Here is a 12,985-nt window from a genome sequence, read left to right as displayed (position 1 = left end):
CCCATTTGTGGCCAAAATTTTGCTAAATGGTTTCATGCATATAGTAGTGTTAAGTGTTAATAGTGTCCTATGAGAACATGTTCTGCATTTATTTTCCCCAGGTTTTTTTTTTTCCCCTTGAAAATCATATTTGAATGTGCTGCAACGTTGCCGGTGTTCAATATGTTGTATGCACCCCCTCAATGTAAAATTTAACTAGAAGGAGAACATTTGGCATCTAACTCAAAAGCACCAGATTTATTATGTATAAAAGTCTAAGAACATTCGGTGTGAAACCAAAAAGGCTGCATCTAGCTTATAATCTCCACCCCTCTCTCTCTCTCTAAATCTCTTGAATATGAAAAAAACAACAAAGAACAAATCCCGTCTTAAAGTGGTGGAACATAAGTGCAGCCATTAAGTTGTCCCAACAGGGCAGTGTGTATCAAAAAGTTAAATGAAATTAAATACATAAAAATAAATAGAATGAAGAAAAAATTACACGGGACATGGGGGTGGGACAGTAGAGCTGTGGAAAGATTGCTCTCTCATCTCCTCCTTTAGACAGATTTATTCATTTTATTCCATTTATAGAGATGTCAGTTAAAGGGTGAAGTTACACTCTAAAAAATGCTGGGTTAAAAACAACCCAAAAAGTTGAAAATGGACAAACCCTGCAACTGGGTTGTTTTAACCCAGCGGTTGGGTTAAATGTTTGCCCAACCTGCTGGGCAGTTTTATTTAACTCAACAGTTGTTTAAAAATTACTGCATTGCTTGCTTAAAATGAACCCAAAGTATGCTGGAAATTAACCTTTATTTAAGGTTTAATAAATGAGCATTTATTAAGTTAAATGAATAATTAAACAATAGACCTAATAAATTGCTTATTAATAAATGTTAACCTTTTGATTGTCTTATGTCTGTTTTTTAATTTCCAACCTATTTTGGGTTTATTTTTTTAGTCAGCCATATAGTAATTGTTAAAAAATACTTTAAATAAAACTAAACATTTAACCCAACCGCTGGGTTAAAACGACCCAATTGCTGGGTTTGTCCATTTTCAACCCAACTTGGGTTGTTTTTAACCAATTATTTTTTAACCCAATATTCAACTATAGTTGCCGGTGGGCTAAATGGGTTAATTATTAAGATGAAAATCACAATTCTTCTGCCAAATTTATATTATTCGTTGGTTTTTGCCAAGCAACGGGATTCGGTGAATGTGCGGACACGTATGTGCATTTATCGTTGTTTACGACTTAAAACGCGTTTATCCAAGTCAAAATTAGACATATTACTACATAAATAGTATATTACATGCATAAAATTTGTAGGAAACATTAGTGGGAAACCGGAGTTGACATCTTATAGGCCTATAGCCTATATACACTAAAAATGCTGGGTTAAAAACAACACAAGTTGGGTTGAAAATGGACAAACCCAGTGAATGGGTTGTTTTAACCCAGCTGTTGGGTTGAATGTTTGCCCAACATGCTGGCCAGTTTTATTTAACCCAACTATTGTTTTAAAATTACTATGGCTGGCTTAAAATGAATCCAAAATAGGTTGGAAATTAAAAATCAGACACATAATAGAGGCAACAATAATCAAAAGACGAACATTTATTAATAAGCAATTTAATAAATGTTTATTGATTTATTATTCATTAAACTTATTAACCTGTTAGCGTACACAATAGTTTAAGAACAGCATGCGATTTACTTTTGGGTATGCCTTTTTTAGGCATTTTAGGCCAATTTTACAGGAATGCTAATGTTCATTTATTAAACATATTAACAAATGTTAATATCCAACATATTTTGGGTTAATTTTAAGCAAGCAATACAGTAATTTTTAAACAATAGTTGAGTTAAATAAAACTTCCCAGCAGGTTGGGCAAACATTTAACCCAGCTGCTGGGTTAAAACAAACCACTTGCTAGGTTTGTCCATTTTCAACCCAACTTAGGTTGTTTTTAACCCAGCATTTTTAGAGTGTATGGTAGGCCTATGTTGAGTTCTGCCTGGCTTTTTTAACATAGCATATTATTTTTTGTTTTTGTTTTAAATTCTTGAAACTAGTCTGTTAACACTGTTCCAGCTTACCAACCCTGTGTTAAATTATAACTTAAAGTCATTAATTAACAAAAGTTAAGAAATATTTTGTGACATTGAATATGTCTGTTTTCAGATTAATTGAAGCGTAAATGAAAGTCATCCACGTCTTATGTTTGTTTCGTGAGAAAGACTCAGTAATCTCGTAACCGTCTCCTCTAGAATTTCATTTCAACGATTTCTCATACTTCTCTCACATTTGCCAAGAAGAGTGAACTCACATCAATCAACTCATCACCATCTACTTATCTGTCTTTAATGATCACAACAACCATAATATTTAGAGTTGATAGGTGAGTTTGATCACAGGAGAACAAAATGAACTTTTTTGACAGATAATTGTTTTCTAGTTTGAAGCATTTTTGGTGAAAAAGGTCACAAATGTGGTTGTTGAAAGATTTCTGTTAATGCTCAGAACAAGCATGCAACCTTGACACTTCTTACAAATAAATTCGACACAGCTGCATTCCTGTCACTTCCTCAGAATCATCACAAACAATTCAAGTGTCTTTACTTCCTTTTCTCAAGAAATTATTAATATGGGCTTTCGAATTGACCCATTGTTTCATCCCACAAGATATTTCTCAAGACACAACGGTTTTCAAACGGTTCCATGTTTACATGAAGAAAACAGATAAGGTAGACACGCTTCTTTGTAATTGATCAGATTAGCCTTATAGTTTATATTAAAACATTTTTCTGTTGGATTTTTCTGTTGGATTTTTGCTGCCAAGTCTACTCTTAGGGGTTGATGAAGTATCTTTATTAAGGTTTTTAAATGAATTAGCCCTTTAACATTATTGATTTATTATGCTAGATGTAGATCAAATGACGGGGAAGAGACGAATTTGTTGAATAAAGTCGTTATTTTTGTTTTTGCACACAAAAAATATTCTTGTCGCTTCGAAACATTAAGGTTGAATGTTATGAAGTCACACTATTTTAACCATGTTTTTACATTTCTCGACCTTGAATGTGGTAATTTCGTTGCTTTCTATGGATGATAAAAAAAAAACCTCTCGGATTTCATCAAAAATATCTTAATTTATGTTCTGAAGATGAACAAAGGTCTTACGGGTGTAGAACAACATGAGGGTAAGTAATTAATGACAGAAATTTCATTTTTGGGTGAACTTACCCTTTAAGTACTCGCCCTCCAAATGCGTAAGACCTTCATTCATATTCGAAATACAAATTAAGATATTTTTGATGATATCCAAGAGTTTTTTTTTATCTCCCATAGAAAGCAACGAAATTATCATAATTTAATGACCAGAAAAGTAATGAAGAATAGTCCATGTGATTACAGTGGTTCAACCTATTCAAAATTGCAATTTCTTGATTTAAAAATAATCAAATTAAAGCAAAAAAAAAAAAAAAAAAGTAAAAATCACTCAGCCCTAGTTCTTCATATTTTTAAAATGTTCTGCACACTAAAATGGTTCTTTTAAGAACTGTTCAAGGTTCTTTGGGGAACCAAAAATGGTTCTTCTATTCGGTTAAGTCTGACGTCACGCGGCAGCGCTTCTGGGTCCAAACGCTCTATCACTATGGAAGGCCAAAAGGGCCAAAACGTGTGGAACTGATGTCTTAACACCTAATTACGTGTTAACACATAATTTCATGAGGCTGTGTTGATTTTGAGCTAATATGTCTCTATCATAGTTTCACTCCTGCAGGTCATTAGACATGGCAGGCAGAGGATAATTCCAAGGCATGGTGGGGGCTAAAGATGAAGACCGATTTTGCAGATTCAAGAGAAAGTTAAGTGAATTCAACATTTAAACTAAAGATAACTTTAAAAATGCTCCTAGTCTAAGTTGTCTTGTGAGACTGTTGAAAAGATTATTTGTGCCGTAAGAGAGAGAGACTGCTGGGGTGTCTGTCTGTTAAAGCTTAAATAAAACAAAGTAATGAGATAGGAACCAAAACATCCCAAAACATCAAAGAATTAAAATGAACGTATGTTTTGAGACTGGATAAGAGATCATGTAAAAACCTACAGAAAAAATGTGAAGTTTAAATATGTTTTTTAGATATAACACCAAAAGCAAATCTTGAAAATGAGCAGGTTCATATTCATGTGTCTAGTGTGAGTGTGTGGGTAACTGAACTATGTTTTGTATGTGTTTAGTTTGGGGAAATATTCTGTCCTCAGAGTGTGTATATGTCATTAACCTCTGGAATGAGTGTTTTATTATTACAGATGGGTTAAGTGAAATTAAACTTTACAGAAGCCGACAATTCTGATTGAATCTGGTGAAACAGAACATGGGATGAGCTTTAAGTGGATTGGTTATCCAGCTCTGTCTACTAGTGGTAATTATGACTACATTTGTCATTTATGATGTTGATTTGAATTACTCTTTGGATTAAAATGTTTAAGTATTTATGGAAAATTGGAATTGTGAAATTGATAACTGTGCCATCCATGGGTTAAAATCCCTTGTCTAAATTCAACTGAGGGTCTAAATTTAAACACTGTCAGCTATGTGTGGTCACAATGCTAAATGTAAAATGTTGTAGACATTTTAGAAACAGAGACACACTGGCTATCAAAATTATCCAGAGAGCCCAGTAACATTCACAGTATGAAAGACTGGTGGGAGAACAAAGGAGGATGGGAAGGAACTGCTAGACAAACCACTTGATAACTGTGAGAAAGTGTTGTTTGTAGATGGATCTGTTATCTGAAAACAACCATGATTTTTTTTTAACTCTTTACAAAGCATGTTCATACCACAAGAAAACAACAAACGGTGCTAATATACACACATGATGTGGTGTAATACTACCAAAAAATTATAATCATAACCTTTATCTCCATACCAAAATCCCAGATGGTCAGACAGTGATTAATCTTATAAATTGTTAAAATATTAATGTCTGTGACGCTGTGAGCACAGAGACTGTTGTGTAGACTGTATTTTAAATGTTTAACTTTTTAAAATGTTAAATGTTTCATATGAATTAATAGCGCTTATAAATGGCCGTCAAGATGGCATTCTCAATTGAAACGACCCGGGCCTTGGACCCAGAAACGGCGTGCATTACGTCACGACTTAACAAGCGGATAGCAGTGGTCGCCAAATGCATTACATTTCTCCAGTCCTTGTACTGTATTTTTGTATTTATTTTTCTGTTCTTTTTGGGAGCTACTGGGACAGTGAAAAAGGTAAATAGCCCAGATCTGTAAATGGCCATTAACAGAGGCCAGAGACGCTGAAGATGGACGAGAAGAGGAGAAAATTCTGTAGCAGACAGAGCAGCTCACTGTTCACGATGCTCGAAATGTAGGAAGAAAATATAAATATTCAATTAGGGGTAAGGGGTTATATGAGTGTATCTCTGAAAGGAATTACTGTCTTCAGAAAAGTTTAGATGGCAATGGCATTTATTTTCTTCTTACCTTTGAATAAAGCAGCTATTTATAAGCGCAGTGCTGCTTCATGCTTTTGTGTGTGTGGCATATAATTTCACAAAGATAGTCAGACCGTTCTGTTTTTGCTTTAAATCTTGAAATTAAATTTAATTCAAAAACAACTGCTCATGCAACATGTGTAGCATCTTTGTTTGGATTGTGATTAAAAAGCAGTGGATACCTCTAATTTGAAATGGCTATTTATTTTTGTTTATATTATTATTATTATTATTATTATTATTAATAAAATATATCAGCAACCAGTATCAAAATCGGCCAATTTGCTTGTAAAAATAAATCCGAATCTGAATTGGCCTTGAAAAAAATACTAAATACAATCTGGGCTGTCTTTTTCTATCAATTATTCATTTGTCAAATCAACTGATTAATGTGGTTCAGATAACATAATATTTTGAGTTTCTGTTGATTAAACCAATTGCCTTAATTGTATTAATTCAAATTTTTAATTTCTATGAATTTAAAATTTTAAGCCAGGTAACTTACCTTAAGTTAAACCAACAATTCTTTTTTTTTTTTTTACTGTATAAACCGTTTTTGACTCTAACTCTAATCTTTTTATTTTTATATAAAGTCGGCAGTGTAGGGGAATTTTACAGTTAAAGACCCAAAAGACCAGATATGATGAATGAAGACCCGGAGTCAGTTAAAAAATAAATAAATAAATCGAAGATATTTTTACTGAAGAGTAGTTTGCAGTTTCATCAGCAGAAGCCAGCGTCAAGTCTCACAAGGAGACTTCGTAGGTCGCTCTGCGTACGTTCACATTTTCACAGCAATTATACTCTACCACTAACTACATCATTACTTCAGGTTAAAATGATTCTGATTGGCTAAGAAAACTAGTCAAGATTAGGAATCTTCCACACATGGACAGATAGTGAGAAACATATCTCCATTCGTCAGGATGCTGACGAGGGGACCCTGGATTTAGGTACTGGATGTCCTTTTGGGTCATGACATTGCATCTTCAGGTCTCCAGCCAAATGCCATCTGTCCATTGATACCAATACAGGACCTACACACAGAACACTAGCGCACATACACAGATACACATGATTCACAGCTTCTTCGTGGTTGAAGTTGACCCAGTCTCCAAATATAAACAGGAACGTTTCTCAAAACATATGCTTATAACATGTACAGACAATATTCAAAATTATTTTCTAGTGTTTGACGATTAAAAGGAAAATAAGTGCTTTAACATACGTTGAAGAAGTCATTCAAATAATTTAATATTTAGAAAAATAAATGCTGATTAATAACTTAACCCTCTACCGCATGGTGTTGCCATATGGCAACATACTCTTTGTGTTCATTTTCTTGCCACTGTCTCTTGAAGAGAACATTCTCGTTTTTTTTTTTTTTTGTTGGTAAGAGAAGACCTTAGTTTAGCAAATGATGTGCTTTGGTTAAGTCACATAACATGCAATTTTTTTTCTGTGGCGCCATTTCTGACAGACTGCCGTCTCTTGTAGGCAAACTAAAATGTCAGTAACAAACAAGGACCAGTCCATGTCACATTCACAAAAAAATTGGTAACATCATCTCAGGTAAGTTATGATGACACATTCACCACTCAAAAAAAGTTTTTTTTTTTTAAATTAGTTTTTGGTAAATCGATTAAAATGTCTGTGTTGCCAAATGGCAACACTGTGCAATAATGGAATGACATTATTGTAAAAGCTTAGCTAGCTAGCAAAGGTCAGCTGCAGTCTGTTAAGCTGTAACAATAACAACATTAATGCTAGTGATATAATGTTGATTTAGTCATATGTTAAGGGCTGCCATGGCATTTGTATTATGGATTAAATCAACATCGGAGACCTGCCTGCCCACTGCCACCACAGCCAGTACTACTGAACCAGACCTACCACTGGTCTACCATGGTGTCTCAAAAAGGCAGGTGCAAGTGGCTGTAAGTGTATTGTTAGAGTGAAGTGCACCAAATGTGATGTGTACCTGTGCCTCACCTCTGAAAAATTGCTTTTTGAAGTTTTGTACAGAAAAAAGGTGAAGTTTCAAGGATTATGGGGGGTTCATGTTTTATGTCAATGTTTTATGATACATGATGAACAGTATTATATTTGTGTTTAACTGTATAAATTTGCAATTTAAATAATATTCATGAAAACTATAATGAAATTCAAAGAATATAAAGCATTATTCAACAAAAAAAATGGAATAAATAAAAGCACAAGATGTTGGAAAGTATGTATAAGGTGTTTATAATTACTGTTAACGCTTATAATAGCACCAATTGATTCAATACAAACAACATTTCTGAGGAAAAATATTAACTATATACACTTACACTTATTCTAAGTTACAGCACTTCAAGTTAAGCCATTCTAAGAAAAGAAAAAGAATCAAATATTTTTTTCTATAGGTCTATCATAATGTGTGCGGTAGAGGGTCAAGAGATCTATATTGAAGCGGCAGTGGATTCCGGAATCCACCCTTCAGCAGAAAGTTTTTATTTAATACATATTTTTAATGTATTTGTTGGACAAATCATACTGTGCAATGTGTGTGTGCGTTGTTATATGAAGAATGAAAGTAAAGTTATTGTTGCGTCCTTGGACTGAAAGCAGTTGTTTTGAGTTAGACCATTCTGTGCCTGTCACATCTGTGCATGTTCCCATGAAAAGATGCAGGCAACTGAGAGAAACAGTTAAGGTACTAGAAAGATCTGGGTTTGGATATGATTGTTCAGTTGGAGGTTGGCACAAATAATGTACAGTCAGAAGATCATTTTATGTATTACTTATCTATTTTATAGCAATTTATATATAACCTAGCATTTTATATCTTACCTAACTAGTAGTTGTGTCAACAGTGATCTATTTTAGTACTTGGAAAGCCCCAAGGTGTGTTTTGTAAACTGCGTGTTTTGTAAATCTTGGCAAAAAGAACAGTAAGGGTTAGACATGGGGTTTGATATGGTGATGAGTGATGTTCAGTATTGCCAGTTTACAGATGAAGATATGAGGTAGATATGATGATTGTAGAAACAGACACTAAGTGAAACTAGCATCTGCTGCCAAATCAAAGTTGGCTTGCGAGTTTCTTTAAAGAGTCAAAATGTTTTGCAATTTCCTGCAAACCCATTACCAATCTAAACCTCATTTGAAAACCAAACAAATTCCATATTGATCTCTCATATAATCCCACACACACAAACACATAGCTTTCAGATGGACACCTATTGTGAAAGGAATATTAGTACATTCTGTCTAAGACTCTGTCATTTACTCCCCCTCATGTCCTTACAAACCCGTATAATTAACGGGGATGATTGAGAAATGTATTTTTTTTTTTTTTTGTCACGTATGTTGACAGAAAGCAAGAAATAGATAAAAAGTCATCTGTTTGTAATGAGGGTGAGTAAATCATGGCAGTTTTTTTTTGGCGAACTATCCCTTAAAGCAATTTCACACGAGTAAGAGTGCTGTTGCACTCTGTATCATATGTGATTCAGTCAGCTCAAGACTATGATATTGCTCAGTGTTTGGAAAACTGTTTCATTATAGTTATTACATAAGCTTGTCAATCAGAGATGTCTAATCATTACTGTTCTCTTTGCCAAGACTTACAAAACACACTTTGGGGCTTTCCAAGTGCTAAAATAGGGCACTGTTGACACAACTACTAGCTAGGTAAGATATAAAATGCTCAGTATTTGGAAAACTGTTTCATTTATAGTTATTACTTAAGCTTGTCAATCAAAGAGTGAACAGCTTAGTTGACAAGGCAAGATCAACAACGCCTGATCCAAACCCTGCTTTCATTCTATTAATGATGAACTCACATCTTCAACACAAACCCTGACAAATCAGATTTCAAAGCAAAGCAGAGAGTGAAAGAGAACTGCAGGTGTAGGACTTCAACATTCAACCTTATCTATTCACAGAAAATACAGCTGATATTAGAATTGTAGCTTTAAGCTGACAGCAAACAACCTCCTTAGCACAGATAAAGAAGCCAAAATCCAGGGAGCTTAAGCTGAGGATGATAAAGAAACTTCACTTTAGGTTGAAATGCTGAGTCTGGGCTGAGTCTTACATATGAGCACAACGAGACGGTTTCTATTGAGGACAGAAGAGGGCAGTAGTGGTCTAGTAGATTCTCATAGAGGAAAGTGATACAAGAGATCTGATATATCATTTTAGAGCTCTATATTATATTACTATATGACAACTATTGTCTCATATATATATATATATATATATATATATATATATTTATTTATTTATTTTTTATTTTTTTCTTTATTTCTTCTAAGAAATTATAGGAGCAACTTAGAAGAATTGAAAGTTTATAGTTCACACAAAAATGAAAATTCCATCCGTCACTCACCCTCAAGTTGTTCCAAACCTGTATGATTTCTTCTACTTCTGTGGAACACAAAGACAATTTCAAGAAATTTTTATAGCTAAAAAGTTCCCATTGACTTCCATTATATGGACAAAAAATAATGTTATATCAACACTCTATCTTCAGCAGAAGAAAGAAATGCATACAGGTTTTGAACAACATCAGTGTCAGTAATTAAGTTTTTATTTTTAGGTGGACTATCACTTTAACTGAAAATACCTGAGATTGGTATGGTTTCTCTCCTAATTTGTACTAAAAGACACTTCAATTCTAAGATATATTATGTTTTCAAGTAGATTGAAGGGATATAGTTCAGCCAAAAATGAAAATTCGGTTACTCACCTTCAAGTTTTTCCAAACCTGTATGACTACTTCTTCTGTGGAACACAAAAGAAGACATTTTCAAGATATTTTGGTAGCTAAAAAGTTTTGGTTCCCATTGACTCCCATTATATGGACAAAAAATACAGTGCTCAGTGTAAATGAGTACACCCCCTTTGAAAAGTAACATTTTAAACAATATCTCAATGAGCACAAAAACAATTTCCAAAATGTTGACAAGACTAAGTTTTATATAGCATCTGTTTAACTTATAACATGAACGTAAGGTTAATAATATAACTTAGAGAACAAAATTTTCAGTTTTACTCAAATTAGGGTGATGCAAAAAATTTTTAGACTACAAAGCTAAATTTTAGACTACAAATGTCTAATTTAACAAGAATTGAAAGTCTAATTATTCATTACACAGGTGTCCAGCAGACAGTTGACTATAAAAAGGTGTTAAAACCCCTTCCCATTTCATGCTGTCAGCAATGGCACCACATGGAAGAGAAATGTCACAAGACCTGAGAAAGAAAATAATTTCTTTACACCAGAAAGGTGAAGGCTACAAGAGGATCAGCAAAGCTTTACTTATCAGTCAGAATAATGTAGCAAAAGTGGTACAAAAATTTTAAAAAGATGGAACTGTAACCATCTCACAGAGACGTCCAGGTCGTCCACGGAAGTTAACACCTCGACAGGAGCATCTTCTGATGAGAATGGTTGAGGAAAATCAGCATGCAAGTTCACTGCAGTTATCTAAAGAAGTAGAAAGCTAAACTGGGGTGACTATTTCCCGTGACACAATACGGCATACACTGCAGAGGAATGGCATGCATGGGTGCCGTCCACAAAAGAAGCCTCTCCTAAAGCCCAGGCACCAAAAAGCCCGCATGAGTGCTGCTGCTGTCGGGGAGCTGCATTTCATTGATGGCATCATGAATTCACAGATGTACTGCTCTATACTGAAAGAGAAGATGCTACCATCACTCCGTGCCCTCGATCGTCATGCACTTTTCCAACATGACAATGATCCTAAACACACATCTAAGGCCACTGTTGGATTTCTGAAGAAGAACAGGGTGAAAGTGATTCAGTGGCTCCTGATCTGAACCCAATCGAACACCTATGGGGAATTCTGAAGAGACAAGTTGAGCATCACAGCATCCAGTCTCTAAAAGAGGTCATTCTTGAAGAATGGAAAAAGATAGATGTTGCAAAATGTCGCCAACTTGTTCATTCCATGCCTAGATGACTTGGTGCTGTCATTAAAAATCATGGAGGCCATACAAAGTACTAGATGTAGTAGTTTTTGTTGTGGGGTGTACTCATTTTTGCATCACCCTAATTTGAGTAAAACTGAAAATCTAAGTTATATTATTAACCTTACTTTCATGTTATAAGTTAAGCAGATGTTATATTAAACTTAGTCTTGTCAACATTTTGGAAATTGTTTTTGTGTTCATTGAGATATTGTTTAAAATGTTACTTTTCAAAGGGGGTGTACTCATTTACGCTGAGCACAGTATCAACACTCTTTAAAATATCTTCAGCAGAAGAAAGAAATGCATACAGGTTTTGAACAACATCAGTGTCAGTAATTGAGTTTTTTATTTTAGGTGGACTATCCCTTTAACTGAAAATACCTGAGATCAGTATGGTTTCTCTCCTACTTTGTATTAAAAGACACTTAAGTTCTAAGATATATTATGTTTTCAAGTGTATTAAAGGGATAGTTCAGCCAAAAATGAAAATTCTCTCATCATTTACTCACCCTCATGCCATCTGTGACTTCCTTTTTTTTCAGGTAAACACAGTCAAAGATTTTCAGGAAAATAATCCCTGTGAGTCATATAATGCAAGTGAATGGGTGCCGCTTGGTTGACGCTTGAAAAACCACACAAAGCGATCGTGACGGTAATCCATATGACCCTCAGTGGATGAATCAATGTCTTCTGAAGTGGAACGACAGGTGTGTGTGAGGAAAAATTCTAATCTTTTTAACTTTTAACTGTGATTCATTGCTTCCAGTCTACTATCATACAATCATTAAAATCTTTTTGTCATTAATTTCTTGTTGGTTTCTAGGGTGTTGGGTGTTTTTAGGAGGTTGTTTACTGGCCCAAGTCATAAGAGACGTTTTGCCTGTTTTATGGCCTGTCTGAAACTCGAAATCTAGCTCTCATATTCATTAGCTTGACATAATTCACGCCGTGTACTTACATTTGTACAGAACCTGATGAAACGAGGGTGCACTAGCAGTTCAGTGGTGTTGGGTATCGCGTTCACATCATTTGCTCTAATGGTTAAACCATGAGGGGATTTGCTCCCTAATTGCTCGAGTGCAAACTGATGCCTGCACAACACACTGATATGGGCCATTGATGAAAATCGGATATCTCTCTCCTCTCTCGTTCTCCTCCAGACTCACACACAAGCACACACACACACACAGGTCATACCATATGTACCGCATGTGCTCTTTAAAAAGCAACATGGCCTAGTTCATCCTTGCTGTAAATAAACTGACCTCACCTTCAGCACAGCGTTCACCCTCAGGTAAAACACAACATGAGAATGAATCCATCTGCTCTAAACTCACATCCATTCATGATGCACTACCTGAGAAAGATAAAGTCTCTGTTTGGTGGTCTTTGAATCTCTGATCTTTTAAAGATTACATTTGTGTCTGTGCTGAGAAAAGTACTTTAACCCTGTAAAGTCTGACATATAAAATAATAGTCTAAAAA

This window comes from Ctenopharyngodon idella, chromosome 10 (genome assembly GCF_019924925.1).
Source record: "Ctenopharyngodon idella isolate HZGC_01 chromosome 10, HZGC01, whole genome shotgun sequence".
NCBI classification, from domain to species: domain Eukaryota; kingdom Metazoa; phylum Chordata; class Actinopteri; order Cypriniformes; family Xenocyprididae; genus Ctenopharyngodon; species Ctenopharyngodon idella.
Note: the sequence above shows the minus strand (reverse complement) of the source record.